Source organism: Gorilla gorilla, chromosome X (genome assembly GCF_029281585.2).
Source record: "Gorilla gorilla gorilla isolate KB3781 chromosome X, NHGRI_mGorGor1-v2.1_pri, whole genome shotgun sequence".
Taxonomy (NCBI): domain Eukaryota; kingdom Metazoa; phylum Chordata; class Mammalia; order Primates; family Hominidae; genus Gorilla; species Gorilla gorilla.
This window is the reverse complement of record NC_073247.2, coordinates 66,151,929-66,168,878: the sequence shown is the minus strand read 5'-3', so window position 1 is coordinate 66,168,878 and position 16,950 is coordinate 66,151,929. Positions and strand designations below refer to the sequence as shown.

Sequence of the window (16,950 nt, the reverse complement as noted above, 5' to 3'; positions counted from 1 at the left end):
AGAAGAAAGAAACAGTAGCTAGCAAGACAGAGGAAGCGGGGCTACTCCACACGGGGACTTGTTCCAGGCCGCCAGTAACTCCAGAAGAATGCATGAGTTCAACTGGTAAAAAAGCAACCTGTTCTCTCCATAGGCTTCTTGAATGCCAGCAGAAGGAGACCTCTCAACCACCATGGACACTCGAGTTGTCAGGGATACCTGCTTAAAGAAGTGGTAAGGGTAGCAATCCAGCTGAGGTGAAGCCCAGAGAGTTTCATGCAGCAGCATCTGTAGTGGAGCAGAGGCAGAGACAGCCATTCCCCCAGGCTTGACTTGCTCCCATAGGAGACGTTAGCCCTAGAGGAACTATTGAACCTTAACTCTGCAGGGTTTTCTTGTCCACCACATGGGGCTGGTCTGACATGAACACCCCTTAATTTCCTGGCCTCTCCAGTTGGCCCCAGCCTAGTCACACTTGTTCAAAGAAGCCTTGAGTGCCCTAGGGACCTGCATCATGGCTTCTCTGCTGGCGAAACGTTTCTGACTAATGGAGAGCTCCAACAGTGCTGCCCCCATGGCCACACAAGAGACTTTCTGCTACCTCCTCACAATGCAGCTTCCCGTGGGCCAACAGCAATCCCGCATATCACTTTGATGACAAGTGTGTAAGTGGGCATGTTTGCTTTCCTTGACTTGTCAGTGCACCTCTATGCATGCACCCTGCCCTTCCACTGCTATGGCAAATATACAAACCACCGCCCTCTCTCCACAAACCGCCATTGCAGTCAGAGCCTTGGCAAGCACAGAATCAGCAAGGCCCACCCTTGCACTAACACTGTCACAGGAGAAAAACTAGGCATAAAGAAAAAGGAATTCTCCTCCACCCTGAGCAACCACCCATATCTGTGGCACAAAAAGAATGCACACAGACCTACGCCCCCCAGAGCTCCACCCCCATGCCAACACCACCACCATCATGAACCTTGCAAAAAAGGACCCCTTGGCCCCAAGCCGAACTGCCTTCACCACTGTGATGAACACTCACATAGAGGCAGTCCCACAAGCCCCTGTTAGCACCCTGCCACAGGTGACAAGTGTGCACCCTGCCAGACTGCTGCTGTTGCTGGCACATGCAAAAACGAACAGATTCTTCAGTAACCGCATTACAAAACACTTTGGCTGACACCACCCATCAGAGTCTAGTGACCAGCTGTTGGAGAGCACCTTGGCCCCTCAGTGTAGTGCATTTCAGACATCAGAAAGACAGAGAACAACGCTGGGGCCTGATACAAGGCCCCCAGAGTGAGAGCAAATGGTACAAGAATTCAAAGTAGAGTGTTGTTCCCCTAAAATCTTCCAGAAATGAAGCCAGTTGGCTTAAGTGACTTCATACCACAATCAAACCATAAAAGGCATAAATAAAATACAAGAAAAAAATCCAAGTTCAGCAACTTAGACCAAAAATTTTAAAAATAAAAAAACCCCATAAGCCCATAAAGATGAGAAAACCAGCACAAGAACCCTGACAACTCAAAAGGCCAGAGTGCCTTGGTCTTCCAAATGACTGCACCACCTCTCCAGCAAAGGTTCTGAACACGGCTGATGGCTGAAATGACAGATATAAAATTCAGAATATGAATAAAAAGGAAGATCATTGAGATCCAGGAGTACATCAAAACCCAATCTATATAAGCTAAGAATCAAAATAAAATAATATAAGAGCTGAAAGATAAAATAGCCACTATAGAAAGAAATATAACTGAACTAATAGAGCTGAAAATCACACTACAAAAATTTCATAATGCAACCAAAAGTATTAATAGGAAAATAGACCAAGTGGAGGAAAGAATCTCAGAGCTTTAAGACAGGCTTTCTGAAACAAGACAGCCAGACAAGAAGAGAGAAAAAAAATTTAAAAAATGAACAAAACCTCTGACAAATATGGGATTGTGTAAAGAGACCAAATCTTTGATTCACCAAAGTCCCTGAGAAAGATGGAGAGAGTGTAAGCAACTTGGAAAACATATTTCAGATTATCATCCATGAGAACTTCTTCAACCTAGCTAGAGAGGCCAAAACGCAAATTCAAAAAATGCACAGAATCCCTGTAAAATACTTCTAAAGAAAATCATCCCCAAGCAACATAATCATCAGATTCTCCAAACACAAAGTAAAAGTAAAAATGTTAAAGGCAGCTAGAAAACAAGGTCAGGTCACCTAGAAAGGGAATCCAATCAGAAAAACAGTGAACTTCTCAGCAGAAACCCTACTGGAAAGCCAATATTCAACATTCTTAAAGAAAATAAACTCCAACACAGAATTTCATATATAGCCAAACTAAGATTCATAAGCAAAAAGAAAATAAGATAATTTTCAGACAAGCAAATGCTAAGAAAATTTGTTACCATCAAACCTACTTTAAAAGATCCCCTGAAAAAGTCACTAAATATGGAAAAGAAAGCCCATTACCAGCCACTACGAAAACATACTGAAATACAGAGGCCGGTAACAATATAAAGCAACCACATAAACAAGTCTGAAAAATAGCCAGCTAATATCATGTTGACAAGATCAAATGTACACATATCAATACTAACCTTGAAGGTAAACAGGCCAAATGCCCCAATTAAAAGGCACAGGGTAGTAAGGTCGATTAAATGCCAAGACCCATTGGCAAGCTGTCTTCAAGAAATCCATCTCACATGAAATCACACACATAGACTTAAAGGGATGCAGAAAAATCTACCAAGAAAATGGAAAACAAAAGAAAGCACAAAGTGTAATCCTAACTTCAGGAAAAACAAATTTTAAACCAATAAACATCAAAAAAGACAAAGAAAAGCATTATGTGATGGTAAAGGGTTCAATGAAACAAGAAGACCTATCATAAATATATATGCACCGAGCATAGGAGTACTCTGATCCGTAAAGCAAGATCTTAGAGACCTTCAAAGAGACATAGACTCACACACAGTGAGAGTGGGAGACTTCAACACCCCACTCAGCATATTAGAAAGATCATCAAGGCAGAAAATTAACAAAGATATTCAGGACCTAAACTGAGCACTAGCTTAACTGGACCTGATAGATATCAACAAAACTCTCCACTCAAAAACAGTAATATATACATTCTTCTCATCTCCACATGACAAATACTCTAAAATCAATCATGTAATCATAATTAAAACAATCCTAAACAAATGCAAAAGAACAGAAATAATAATAACCAATCTCTCAGACCACAGCACAAACAAATAATAAACCAGGACTAAAAAATTCATTCAAAACCATACAATTACATGAAAATGGAATAACCTGCTCCTGAATGACGTTTGGGTAAATGATGAAATTAAAATAGAAATCAAAAAGTTTGTTCAGACTAATGAGAATAAAGATACAACATCCCAGAATTTCTAGAATACAGCTAAGGCAGTGTTAAAAGGAAAATTTATAGCACTAAGTGCCCATATCAAAAAGTTAGAAAGCACGCCACTGCACTCCAGCCTGGGTGACAGAGCGAGACTCCGTCTCAAAATAAATAAATAAATAAATAAAAAGAAAAGTCTCAATTTAACAACTTAACATCACAACTAGAAGAACTAGAGAACCAAGAAAAAGCCAACCCTAAAGGTAGCAGAACACAAGAAAAAACCAAAATCAGAACTGAAAAGAAGATAGAGATATGAAAAAGCATTAAAAGATTAACTCAAGGAGTTGGTTTTTTGACATAAAATAATAAAATAAGTGCATAGCTAGCTAGAATGAAGAAATAGGGAGAGAAGATCTAAATAAACACAATCCAAAACTATGAAATGGATATTACCACAAACCCTACAAAAATACAAATTAACACCAGACAGTATAATAACCTGCAATGCATATAAATAAAAAGATATAGAAAAAGATAGATGAATTCCTGGACACATACACCCTCTCAAGATGAAACCAGGAAATAATTGAATCTCTGAACACACCAATGATGAGCACCAAAAGTGAATCACTAATAAATAGCCTACCAATTAAAAAACGCCCAAGACCAGAAGGATTCACAACTAAATACTAACAGATGTACAAAGAACAGCTGGTATCATTCCGGCTGAAACTATTCCCCCCCAAAAAAAAACAAAAAACGAAGAAAAGACTTCTCCCTAAATTATTTCACGACCCTGACATCAAAAGCTAGCAAGTAAACAACAAAAAAACCCATCTCAGGCCAATACCCTTGATGAAAATATCTTCAACAAAACACTGACAAACTGAAGCTGGCAGCATAATAAAAAACTTATCCACCAAGATCAAGTACATTTTATTCATAGAATTAAAAATTGGTTCAACATACACAAATCAAAAAATGTGATTCATTATATAAACAAAACAAAAAATAGGGGAAGGAGCCAAGATGGCCTAATAGGAACAGCTCCGGTCTACAGCTCCCAGTGTGAGCTATGCAGAAGACGGGTGATTTCTGCATTTCCACTGAGGTACCGGGTTCATCTCACTAGGGAGTGCCAGACAGTGGGCACAGGTCAGTGGGTGAGGGCACCTTGCACAAGCCGAAGCAGGGCGAGGCATTGCCTCACTTGGGAAGTGCAACAGGTCAGGGAGTTCCCTTTCTGAGTCAAAGAAAGGGGTGACGGATGGCACCTGGAAAATCGGGTCACTCCCACCCGAATAAAGCGCTTTTCCGATGGGCTTAAAAAACGGCACACCACGAGATTATATCCCGCACCTGGCTTGGAGGGTCCTATGCCCATGGAGTCTCACTGATTGCTAGCACAGCAGTCTGAGATCAAACTGCAAGGCGGCAGCGAGGCTGGGGGAGGGGCGCCCTCCATTGCCCAGGCTTGATTAGGTAAACAAAGCAGCCGGGAAGCTCCAACTGGGTGGAGCCCACCACAGCTCAAGGAGGCCTGCCTGCCTCTGTAGGCTCCACCTCTGGGGGCAGGGCACAGACAAACAAAAAGACAGCAGTAACCTCTGCAGACTTAAATGTCCCTGTCTGACAGCTTTGAAGACAGCAGTGGTTCTCCCAGCACGCAGCTGGAGATCTGAGAATGGGCAGATTGCCTCCTGAAGTGGGTCCCTGACCCCTGATCACTGGGCAGCCTAACTGGGAGGCACCCCCCAGCAGGGGCACACTGTCACCTCACACGGCAGGGTATTCCAACAGACCTGCAGCTGAGGGTCCTGTCCGTTAGAAGGAAAACTAACAAACAGAACGGACATCCACACCAAAAACTCATCTGTACATCACCATCATCAAAGACCAAAAAACTGGAAACTCTAAAAAGCAGAGCGCCTCTCCTCCTCCAAACGAACGTAGTTCCTCACCAGCAATGGAACAAAGCTGGATGGAGAATGACTTTGACGAGCTGAGAGAAGAAGGCTTCAGACGATCAAATTACTCTGAGCTATGGGAGGACATTCAAACCAAAGGCAAAGAAGTTCAAAACTTTGAAAAAAATTTAGAAGAATGTATAACTAGAATAACCAATACAGAGAAGTGCTTAAAGGAGCTGATGGAGCTGAAAACCAAGGCTCGAGAACTACGTGAAGAATGCAGAAGCCTCAGGAGCTGATGCGATCAACTGGAAGAAAGGGTATCAGCAATGGAAGATGAAATGAATGAAATGAAGCGAGAAGGGAAGTTTAGAGAAAAAAGAATAAAAAGAAACTAGCAAAGCCTCCAAGAAATATGGGACTATGTGAAAAGACCAAATCTACGTCTGATTGGTGTACTGAAAGTGATGGGGAGAATGGAACCAAGTTGGAAAACACTCTGCAGGATATTATCCAGGAGAACTTCCCCAATCTAGCAAGGCAGGCCAACATTCAGATTCAGGAAATACAGAGAACGCCACAAAGAAACTCCTCAAGAAGAGCAACTCCAAGACACATAACTGTCAGATTCACCAAAGTTGAAATGAAGGAAAAAATGTTAAGGACAGCCAGAGAGAAAGGTCGGGTTACCCTCAAAGGGAAGCCCATGAGACTAACAGCAGATCTCTCGGCAGAAACCATACAAGCCAGAAGAGAATGGGGGCCAATATTCAACATTCGTAAAGAAAAGAATTTTCACCCAAGAATTTCATATCCAGCCAAACTAAGCTTCATAAGTGAAGGAGAAATAAAATCCTTTACAGACAAGCAAATGCTGAGAGATTTTGTCACCACCAGGCCTCCCTTACAAGAGCTCCTAAAGGAAGCACTAAACATGGAAAGGAACAACCGGTACCAGCCGCTGCAAAATCATGCCAAAATGTAAAGACCATCGAGACTAGGAAGAAACTGCAACAACTAACGAGCAAAATAACCAGCTAACATCATAATGACAGGATCAAATTCACACATAACAATATTAACTTTAAATGTAAATGCACTAAATGCTCCAATTAAAAGACACAGACTGGCAAACTGGATAAAGAGTCAAGACCCATCAGTCTGTTGTATTCAGGAAACCCATCTCACGTGCAGAGACACAAATAGCCTCAAAATAAAAGGATGGAGGAAGATCTACCAAGCCAATGGAAAACAAAAAAAGGCAGGGGTTGCAATCCTAGTCTCTGATAAAACAGACTTTAAACCAACAAAGATCAAAAGAGACAAAGAAGGCCATTACATAATGATAAAGGGATCAATTCAACAAGAACAGCTAACTATCCTAAATATATATGCACCCAATACAGGAGCACCAAGCTTCCTAAAGCAAGTGCTGAGTGACCTACAAAGAGACTTAGACTCCCACACATTAATAATGGGAGACTTTAACACCACACTGTCAACATTAGACACATCAACGAGACAGAAACTCAACAAGGATACCCAGGAATTGAACTCAGCTCTGCACCAAGCGGACCTAATAGACATCTACAGAACTCTCCACTCCAAATCAACAGAATATACATTTTTTTCAGCACCACACCACACCTATTCCAAAATTGACCACATAGTTGGAAGTAAAGCTCTCCTCAGCAAATGTAAAAAAGAACAGAAATTATAAGAAACTACCTCTCAGACCACAGTGCAATCAAACTAGAACTCAGGATTAAGAATCTCACTCAAAACTGCTCAACAACATGGAAACTGAACAACCTGCTCCTGAATGACTACTGGGTACATAACGAAATGAAGACAGAAATAAAGATGTTCTTTGAAACCAACGAGAACAACGACACAACTTACCAGAATCTCTGGGATGCATTCAAAGCAGTGTGTAGAGGGAAATTTATAGCACTAAATGCCCACAAGAGAAAGCAGGAAAGATCCAAAATTGACACCCTAACATCACAATTAAAAGAACTAGAAAAGCAAGAGCAAACACATTCAAAAGCTAGCAGAAGGCAAGAAATAACTAAAATCAGAGCAGAACTGAAGGAAATAGAGACACAAAAAACCCTTCAAAAAATTAATGAATACAGGAGCTGGTTTTTGGAAAGGATCAACAAAATTGATAGACCACTAGCAAGACTAAGAAAGAAAAAAAGAGAGAAGAATCAAGTAGACGCAATAAAAAATGATGGGATATCACCACCGATCCCACAGAAATACAAACTACCATCAGAGAATACTACAAACACCTCTATGCAAATAAACTAGAAAATATAGGAGAAATGGATAAATTCCTGGACACACACACCCTCCCAAGACTAAACCAGGAAGAAGTTGAATCTCTGAACAGAACAATAACAGGAGCTGAAATTGTGGCAATAATCAATAGCTTACCAACCAAAAAGAGTCCAGGATCAGATGGATTCACAGCCGAATTCTACAAGAGGTACAAGGAGGAACTGGTACCATTCCTTCTGAAACTATTCCAATCAATAGAAAAAGAGGGAATCCTCCCTAACTCATTTTATGAGGCCAGCATCATTCTGATACCAAAGCCTGACAGAGACACAACAAAAAAAGAGAATTTTAGACCAATATCCTTGATGAACATTGATGCAAAAATCCTCAATAAAATACTGGCAAAACGAATCCAGCAGTACATCAAAAAGCTTATCCACCATGATCAAGTGGGCTTCATCCCTGGGATGCAAGGCTGGTTCAATATACACAAATCAATAAATGTAATCCAGCATATGAACAGAGCCAAAGACAAAAACCATATGATTATCTCAATAGATGCAGAAAAAGCCTTTGACAAAATTCAACAACCCTTCATGCCAAAAACTCTCAATAAATTAGGTATTGATGGGACATATTTCAAAATAATAAGAGCTATCTATGACAAACCCACAGCCAATATCATACTGAATGGCAAAAACTGGAAGCATTCCCTTTGAAAACTGGCACAAGACAGGGATGCTCTCTCTCACCACTCCTATTCAACACAGTGTTGCAAGTTCTGGCCAGGGCAATTAGGCAGGAGAAGGAAAAAAAGGGAATTCCATTAGGAAAAGAGGAAGTCAACTTGTACCCGTTTGCAGACGACATGATTGTATGTCTAGAAAACCCCATTGTCTCAGCCCAAAATCTCCTTAAGCTGATAAGCAACTTCAGCAAAGTCTCAGGATGCAAAATCAGTGTACAAAAATCACAAGAATTCTTATACACCAACAACAGACAAACAGAGAGCCAAATCATGAGTGAACTCCCATTCACACTTGCTTCAAAGAGAATAAAATACCTAGGAATCCAACTTACAAGGGATGTGAAAGACCTCTTCAAGGAGAACTACAAACCACTGCTCAAGGAAATAAAAGAGGATACAAACAAATGGAAGAACATTCCACGCTCATGGGTGGGAAGAATCAATATCGTGAAAATGGCCATACTGCCCAAGGTAATTTACAGATTCAATGCCATCCTCATCAAGCTACCAATTACTTTCTTCACAGAATTGGAAAAAGCTACTTTAAAGTTCATATGGAACCAAAAAGGAGCCCGCATCACCAACTCTATCCTAAGCCAAAAGAACAAAGCTGGAGGCATCACACTACCTGACTTGAAACTATACTACAAGGCTACAGTAACCAAAACAACATGGTACTGGTACCAAAACAGAGATATAGATCAATGGAACAGAACAGAGCCCTCAGAAATAATGCCGTATATCTACAACTATCTGATCTTTGACAAACCTGACAAAAACAAGAAATGGGGAAAGGATTCCCTATTTAATAAATGGTGCTGGGAGAACTGGCTAGCCATATGTAGAAAGCTGAAACTGGATCCCTTCCTTACACCTTATACAAAAATCAATTCAAGATGGATTAAAGACTTAAACGTTAGACCTAAAACCAGAAAAACCCTAGAAGGAAACCTAGGCATTACCATTCAGGACATAGGCATGGGCAAGGACTTCATGTCTAAAACACCAAAAGCAATGGCAACAAAAGACAAAATTGACAAATGGGATCTAATTAAACTCAAGAGCTTCTGCACAGCAAAAGAAACTACCATCAGAGTGAACAGGCAACCTACAAAATGGGAGAAAATTTTCGCAACCTACTCATCTGACAAAAGGCTAATATCCAGAATCTACAATGAACTCAAACAAATTTACAAGAAAAAAACAAACAACCCCATCAAAAAGTGGGCGAAGGACATGAACAGACACTTCTGAAAAGAAGACATTTATGCAGCCAAAAAACACATGAAAAAATGCTCATCATCACTGGCCATCAGAGAAATGCAAATCAAAACCACAGTGAGATACCATCTCACACGAGTTAGAATGTCAATAATTAAAAAGCCAGGAAAGAACAGGTGCTGGAGAGGATGTGGAGAAATAGGAACACTTTTACACTGTTGGTGGGACTGTAAACTAGTTCAACCATTGTGGAAGTCAGTGTGGCGATTCCTCAACGATGTAGAACTGGAAATACCATTTGACCCAGCCATCCCATTACCGGATATATACCCAAAGGACTATAAATCATGCTGCTATAAAGACACATGCACACGTATGTTTATTGTGGCATTATTCACAATAGCAAAGACTTGGAACCAACCCAAATGTCCAACAATGATAGACTGGATTAAGAAAATGTGGCACATATACACCATGGAATACTATGCAGCCATAAAAAATGATGAGTTCATGTCCTTTGTAGGGACATGGATGAAATTGGAAATCATCATTCTCAGTAAACTATTGCAAGAACAAAAAACCAAACACCTCATATTCTCACTCATAGGTGGGAATTGAACAATGAGATCACATGGACACAGGAAGGGGAATATCACACTCTGGGGACTGTTGTGGGGTGGTGGTAGGGGGGAGGGATAGCATCGGGAGATATACCTAATGCTAGATGACAAGTTAGTGGGTGCAGCGCACCAGCATGGCACATGTATATATATGTAACTAACCTGCACAATGTGCACATGTACCCTAAAACTGAAAGTATAAAAAAAAAAAGAAAGAAAGAAAATTGCACCAGGAACAAAACAAAATAAATAAAAAAAAATAATAATAAAAAATAAAAGGGCACATCAGTTCAGAAAAAAAAAAAAGAAGGGATAGGGAGTTACTGTTTAACACCTACAGAGTTTCAGTACAGGATGATGAAAAACCCTGGAGATGTATAGTGGCGATGATCAATGTGAATGTATTCAATGCCTCTGAACTGTACACTTAACCATGCTCAAAATGGTACTTTTTTATGTTATGTATATTTTACCACAATAAAAATCAATTTAAAAAAAAGAAAGTTATGCTAAATAACAAAAACAAACAAACAAACAAAAAAACCAAAAAATAAAAACCAAACTATTATCTCAATAGTTGTAGAAAAGCTTTTTAATAAAATTAAACACCCCTTCTGGCTTAAAATTCTCAATAAACTATGTACTGAAAAAACATGCCTCAAAATAATGAGAGCCGTGTATGAGAGACTCACAGCCAACATCATACAGAATGGGACAAAGCTGAAAGCATTCTCCTTAAAAACTGGTGCAAGACAAAGGTGCCCTCTCTCACCAATTCTATTCAACATAGTATTGGAAGTCCTCGGCAGAGCATTCAGGTAAGAGAAATTTAAAAAAAAAAATCCAAATAGAAAGAGAGGAAGTCAAACTACTCCTGTGTCCAGATGACATAATCCTACACCTAGAAAACCTTGCGGTCTCAACCCAAAAGCTCCTTAAGCTGATAAACAACTTAAGCAAAGTCTCAGGATAAAAAATCAACGTACAAAAATCACAGGCCAAATGCGGTGGCTCACACCTGTAATCCCAGCAAATTGGGAGGCTGAGGCAGGTGGATCTCTTAAGGCCAGCAGTTTGAGACCACCCTACCCTGGCCAACATGTCAAAACGCTGCCTCTATTAAAAATATAAAAATTAGCCAGGTGTAATGGTGCATGCCTGTAGGATCAGGAGAATAAGGCAGGAGAATCACTTGAAGCCGGCAGGTGGAATTTACAGTGGACCGTGATCATGCCACTGCACTCCAGCATGGACAACAGAGAGGGACTCCATCCCCACAAGAAAAATCACTAGAATTCCTACACAACAACAACAGTAACGTTCAGAGGTAAATCAAGAATGCAACCCCAGTCACAATCCCTACAAAAAAATTATGAAATACCTAGCAACATGACTACCCAGAAAGGTGAAAATCTCTACAAAGAGAATGCAAAACACTGCTACAAAAAAAAAAAAAAAAAAGAGATGACACAAACAAATGGAAAAACATTTCATGCTCATGGATAGGAAGAATGATTATCAATGGAATCGTCAAATTGCCAAAAACAGCTTCAGGATTCAATGCTATTCCTATCAAACTACCAATGACATTCTTCACAGAACTAGAAAAAAACTATTTTAAAATTCATATGAGAGCTCAGATTAAGATGGCGGATAAGAGGCAGGACTAGCGCTAGAAAGTGTGATACAGGGTCCAGAGTGGGCTCAGAGGACGGTGCCTCTCAGCAGTCGCTGTGGCTGCAGCTACCTTCTCATGGCCATGGCTGTGCTCCTCTAGCCTTTCAGCGGCCTCCCTCTGAGCTGCAGTTTGGACTTCCTGCAGCTGCTCGCTCGCTTTCCCTAGCCGGTTTTCCCACCTGGGAGCAGACAGCGCGCCCAGCTGGCACAGTGGCTAGGACCACACGCAGTCCCAAGCAGCCTCAGAGGGAGAATGGTGCACGACATTTTTTCATTCGTTGTAAAAAGGAACACAAGCGAGAGGAGCAGGATGACGATTGCCTGCTAATAATAATAGTAATAATAATAATTGAAGCAGAGCTCTGTGCTGGTCATAATGAATGAATTCCTTGTGCACACCAAGATGTAGAGGGGTGTGGAGTGTGGAGTAAATCCATGCACTAGTGGCCTTTCTCTACCTGAGATATTAGATGCTATTTGTGAAGAAATAGATCAGACGACTGGAGAACCAGTGTGAAGTTGCCTGAAGTAAGCTTCAGGAGATTGAAGACAGGATAATTGATGAAGATGAAGAAGTTGAAGCTCATAGAAATGATAACCACCTCCTTAGTCTTCTCCTTCTCCATGAAAACAGGTTTGAAGAAGGAATTTGATGAACTTTACAAAAAAATAATTGAGTCTATGAGCCATCCTTCCATGGAGCTTGTTCTCTAGAAACCCCTCAACGAACTCCTTCCCGATAAGCCAAAGCCATCCTCTAATGCTAAGAACTATACAGGAGAGAGCCAAGCTAAGCATGCAGCTGCTGGCACTGCCTTCTCTCAGAGAACTGTCCTTGGAACTTTGGCACACAGGGATGTCTCTTTATAATGGTTTGGAGATAGCTACTAGCACAGAAGAAGAGATGGAACTCTAGAGACCAATTTCTACACTAAAGTCATCAAATGTTAGGAGAATCCTGTGTTCATTTATGAGCCTATTTGCATAGTATAGGGACTTGCAAGTTTTATGAAACAGGTGTAATAATATCTACACCTGTGATTTGGGGTGGAACTCTCTTTTTGGGTAGACATTTATTGAATTCAACTTTTTGCCAAGAAAGGTTGTCTCAAAGGAAAAACAGTTTTCAGTGGGGCTTATTAAAGAAATGTTGAATTACAGTCTCTTCAAAGGTAAGTATAGAAGCTGTATATATAAGGGTGACTTAAATCATATGTCACATTGTCTAGACTATTCGGACACTTAGAGAATATTCTCCTTGAATTAAAAAGAATAATTAAGAAAGAAAGATGCTCCTACTACAACTGTACCCTGACAGTAAATCACAGCTTAGTCTGTAGATACAAGCTGTTTACAGTAGTGACTGTATATAATTGGGGAGAAGGAGGGAAGAGAGCAGTAGTTTAAGCCTATTGCTAAGAAATTTAATAAAGGCCCTGAAACTTGTAAATTAGTTGTCGATTCAATATAGCTCTGTTGAATAAATAGCCAATAGCATTGTGGCTCTCCTCTTTGCCTCTGAAGATGCAATGAAAATACAGACAAAAAATTTTTCCTTCAAGGCTTTTTGCCTTGTGCCACTGTTGCTTCTTGGTTTCCCATGCATAATTGATAAGCCAAGTTATTCAGTAATGTTTACAAATTAATTAACTTTGAATGATAGTTAAAAGATTATGAGGTAACCCATGTGCAAATTGCCTATGGGAGAAGCATCCTTTAGTTCAATCTAAGGAAGTGCTTTGTCAGCTAAACCCAATATTAATAACTTTAGTAATAAAAAAAAGTTATACTTGTATTAGAAAGTTGTTTTAAAATGTTAATTTATAAAACAGTGAAATTGAAAATGTAGGAGCAAATGACATTCAGATTAACTGAAATAGCCAATTTGATTGGTGCTTAGACTATTGTGCAGCAGGCCTAAATGGTAGTGGAAAATTGCTTCCTGCTAGCAGACAATTGCTTCCTGCTAGCAGAAAGCCTTCATCTTCTTGAGCACCTAAGCCAGGTTCCAGGTGTCCTTTGAGGATAGCCAGATTTGAAAATTTTAGTTTCTCAAGAAGAGCTCTTCTGTGTAGCAGGGACTCACAGGGCAAAGTAAAATTACAATTCCTTTACTGCTACAGAATATTCACTTAAGTTAATAAATGAGTGCTGTGGTATACTACTGGCCCTCCCTTCACACAACAGGACACCACCCCAGTTTTGTTTTGTTTTCTGGGTTTCCTCCCCCTTTGTAGGCAGGCACAAGATACCATTTGTAGAAAAAAAAAGTTTTATGCCACATAAAGGTGAATTTTTAGAAACCACATTCCAGTGATTTTTGAAACCCTTACTGAAATGTCTCCCCTTGTTACAGATGGCGTAGAAGTCACAAGTCTATTAATTGTTGCTTCTTTGGCCTCTTCCTGCTTTCTCTTTCTGTCTGAATAGTCAGGAAAAGATTTAATGTTTAATATTTAAACAAAATATTTGATGTCTACACAGTAAAAGTATTGAAACGTCACACCACTACTGAAAGCAGTTGGAAACCAGATAATAGTTTCTTAATCTTATATTTAGAGATGAAAGTAAACTTGAAATGTGCAAGTGTTTGATTCATGCCATTTGATAAATTCAGGCCTTATAGTCATTAAACAATGACTGGAACCAACTTGTAAAGTTTGTAGCCTTAAATAAGTCTCCATGCTAAAAAAATGTGTTCTAGTGCAACACAAAAACATGAAGTGACTGCCCAGAGGTGGAGCTAGTGTTAAAGTGGAAAGGGAAATGACAGATTTCCCAAGAAGGACCCAAAAACACACCAAGATTGTCTTCTACAGGAATTGTTTGGGAGGCCTCTGACTAAAGGTCTTATGATGAAAAGGAAGCAAAGAGCCCCCCAAACAAAGCTCTGATAGTACTGGTAAATATAGGAGAGAATTAAGATTCTGTTAATTAAAATCCAAACAGAGCTTATTTGAGGAGTCAAGTTACCTGATATGATAATTATTTCTGCAGGATAATTGACGTTTTATGTTCTTTTTTGGACTTTATCCTCTTACATTTGTTTGTACAAAAATTGTTTTCCATCCTTTTGTGGTACTTATTCATCTGAGCGGGCTGCATAGTCCCAACGCCTCTGCTTTTTGTTTTACTTTTGTAACAGGATTTTTGCTTTTGCTATTGCCTTAAGATTTCCCTAGGGAGTTAACAGGGCTTTTCATTTTGTATAGCTTTTGCAGCATGGATCAAACTTTAGCTTATTGTGCCAATGTGTGAAGAGAAAACAATTATCTAAAGCAAGTGAGCTTTAATGAACAAATGTATATTTTATCTGAGTTTGAGTAAGGTGCGTGTGGTTATTGTTTTTGTTTGTTTTTGTATTTAGTATGAAGAAAGTCCAGTTTTCATAAATATTAATCACTTAAAAACTGCTACTCATTCTTGAAAAGGTACAAATAAAAAATTTAGAAAAATAACTAAGGTAGGGGCTAGAACCATGAAAAGGAGATTCATTTATTATTTTAGATTTGAAACTTGGTTTTGTCTTACAGTAGTGACAAGAATGACTCAGTTCTAGGAATGTTTTGGAAGACACTGTTAATTTTACTTTAAAATGAGAGTCTGGTGTTTCCATATTTTATCATTTTCAATAAACTTCTTAAGTGTTTTGGGGAAAAAAAAAGAGGTAAGACCAGCTTGCAGCTCCTGCTCAGACAAACAGAGCAGGATCTGGACACTCAAATTGTGAACTTTTGCTCCAAGAACTACCAAAGGAACATACCAGGAAAGTCGAGAGAATCCACAGACCCTTTGAAGGAACTGGATCACTGCTGCAGTCTGCTTGAGATGCCAAAAAAACTGTGAGTCTGCTTGCTTTATCAATGGGGAGGTTCGTGGTCTGAGGCGAGTTCCCAGCCCTGGTCACTGGCTGCCTGGTCCTGTGACTGTCAGCTTTCCCCAACTTCCCTGGCAATGTATGACTCAGAAGAGGCAGCCATAATCCCCCTGATAAAATAACTCCATTGGACTGGGAGGGAACCACACCCTCATCCCCCACAGCAGCCACAGCAAACCCCACCCAAGGAGTGGCTGAGCTCAGACATGCCCATCCTTGCCCCCTCCTGGTGGACTTTCTCTACCCACCCTGCTAGCTGAAGACAAAGGTCAAATCTCTTGGGGCCTTTATGGCCCTGCTCACCAACTGAGAAACCTGAATGCTTAACCAGGTTTCCCTAGGATAAGTTTGCATCCTCCCTATAGGCCTGTGGATGATGGGCTCTTGAAAGCGCCACCTCCTGGCTGGAGGCCAACCAACACAAAATCAGCCCACTAGACAAAAACACAACCAAAGACCCTCACAGAGTCCACTTCACTCCCCTGCTGTGTCTGGAATTGGTGGGTTCTCGGTCTCGCTGACTTCAAGAATGAATGAAGCTGCGGACCTTCACGGTGAGTGTTAAAGTTCTTAAAGATGGTGTGTCCGGAGTTTGTTCCTTCAGAAGTTCAGATGTGTCCAGAGTTTCTTTCTTCTGGTGGGTTCGTGGTCTCGCTGACTTCAGGAGTGAAGCTGCAGACCTTTGGGGTGAGTGTTGCAGTTCATAAAGTTGGCACGTCCGGAGTTGTCATTCCTCCTGGTGGGTTCGTGGTCTCGCTGGCTTCAGGAGTGAAGCTGCAGACGTTCGCGGTGAGTGCTACAGCTCATAAAGGCAGCGCAGAGCCAAAGAGTGCAGCAGCAGCAATATTTATTGCAAAGAGCAAAAGCACAAACCTTCCACAGTGTGGAAGGGGACCCAAACAGGTTGCCGCTGCTGGCTCAGATGGCCTGCTTTTTTTCCCTTATCTGGTCCCAGCCACATCCTGCTGATTGGTCCATTTTACAGAGAGCTGATTGCTCCATTTTACAGAGAGATGATTGGTCCGTTTTACAGAGAGATGATTGGTCCATTTTAACAGAGCACTGATTGATGTATTTGCAAACCTTTAGCTAGACACAGAGCACTGATTGGTGCATTTACAATCCTTTAGCTAGACACAAAAGTTCTCCAAGTCCCCACCAGATTAGCTAGACACAGCACTGATTGGTGCGTTTACAAACCTCTAGCTAGACACAGTGCTGACTGGTGCATTTACAATCCTTCACCTACACAGAAAAGTTCT

General features: G+C 40.5%; 1 long non-coding RNA gene and 1 pseudogene across 1 annotated transcript in view; one reads left to right on the top strand and one right to left on the bottom strand.

The window, feature by feature from the left end:
- Window positions 1–16,950, bottom strand: part of LOC129530150 (uncharacterized) — a 304,176-nt gene that overhangs the window by 142,115 nt on the left and 145,111 nt on the right. The window lies entirely within an intron of this gene.
- Window positions 11,812–12,816, top strand: LOC109027352 (coiled-coil domain-containing protein 117-like; annotated as a pseudogene).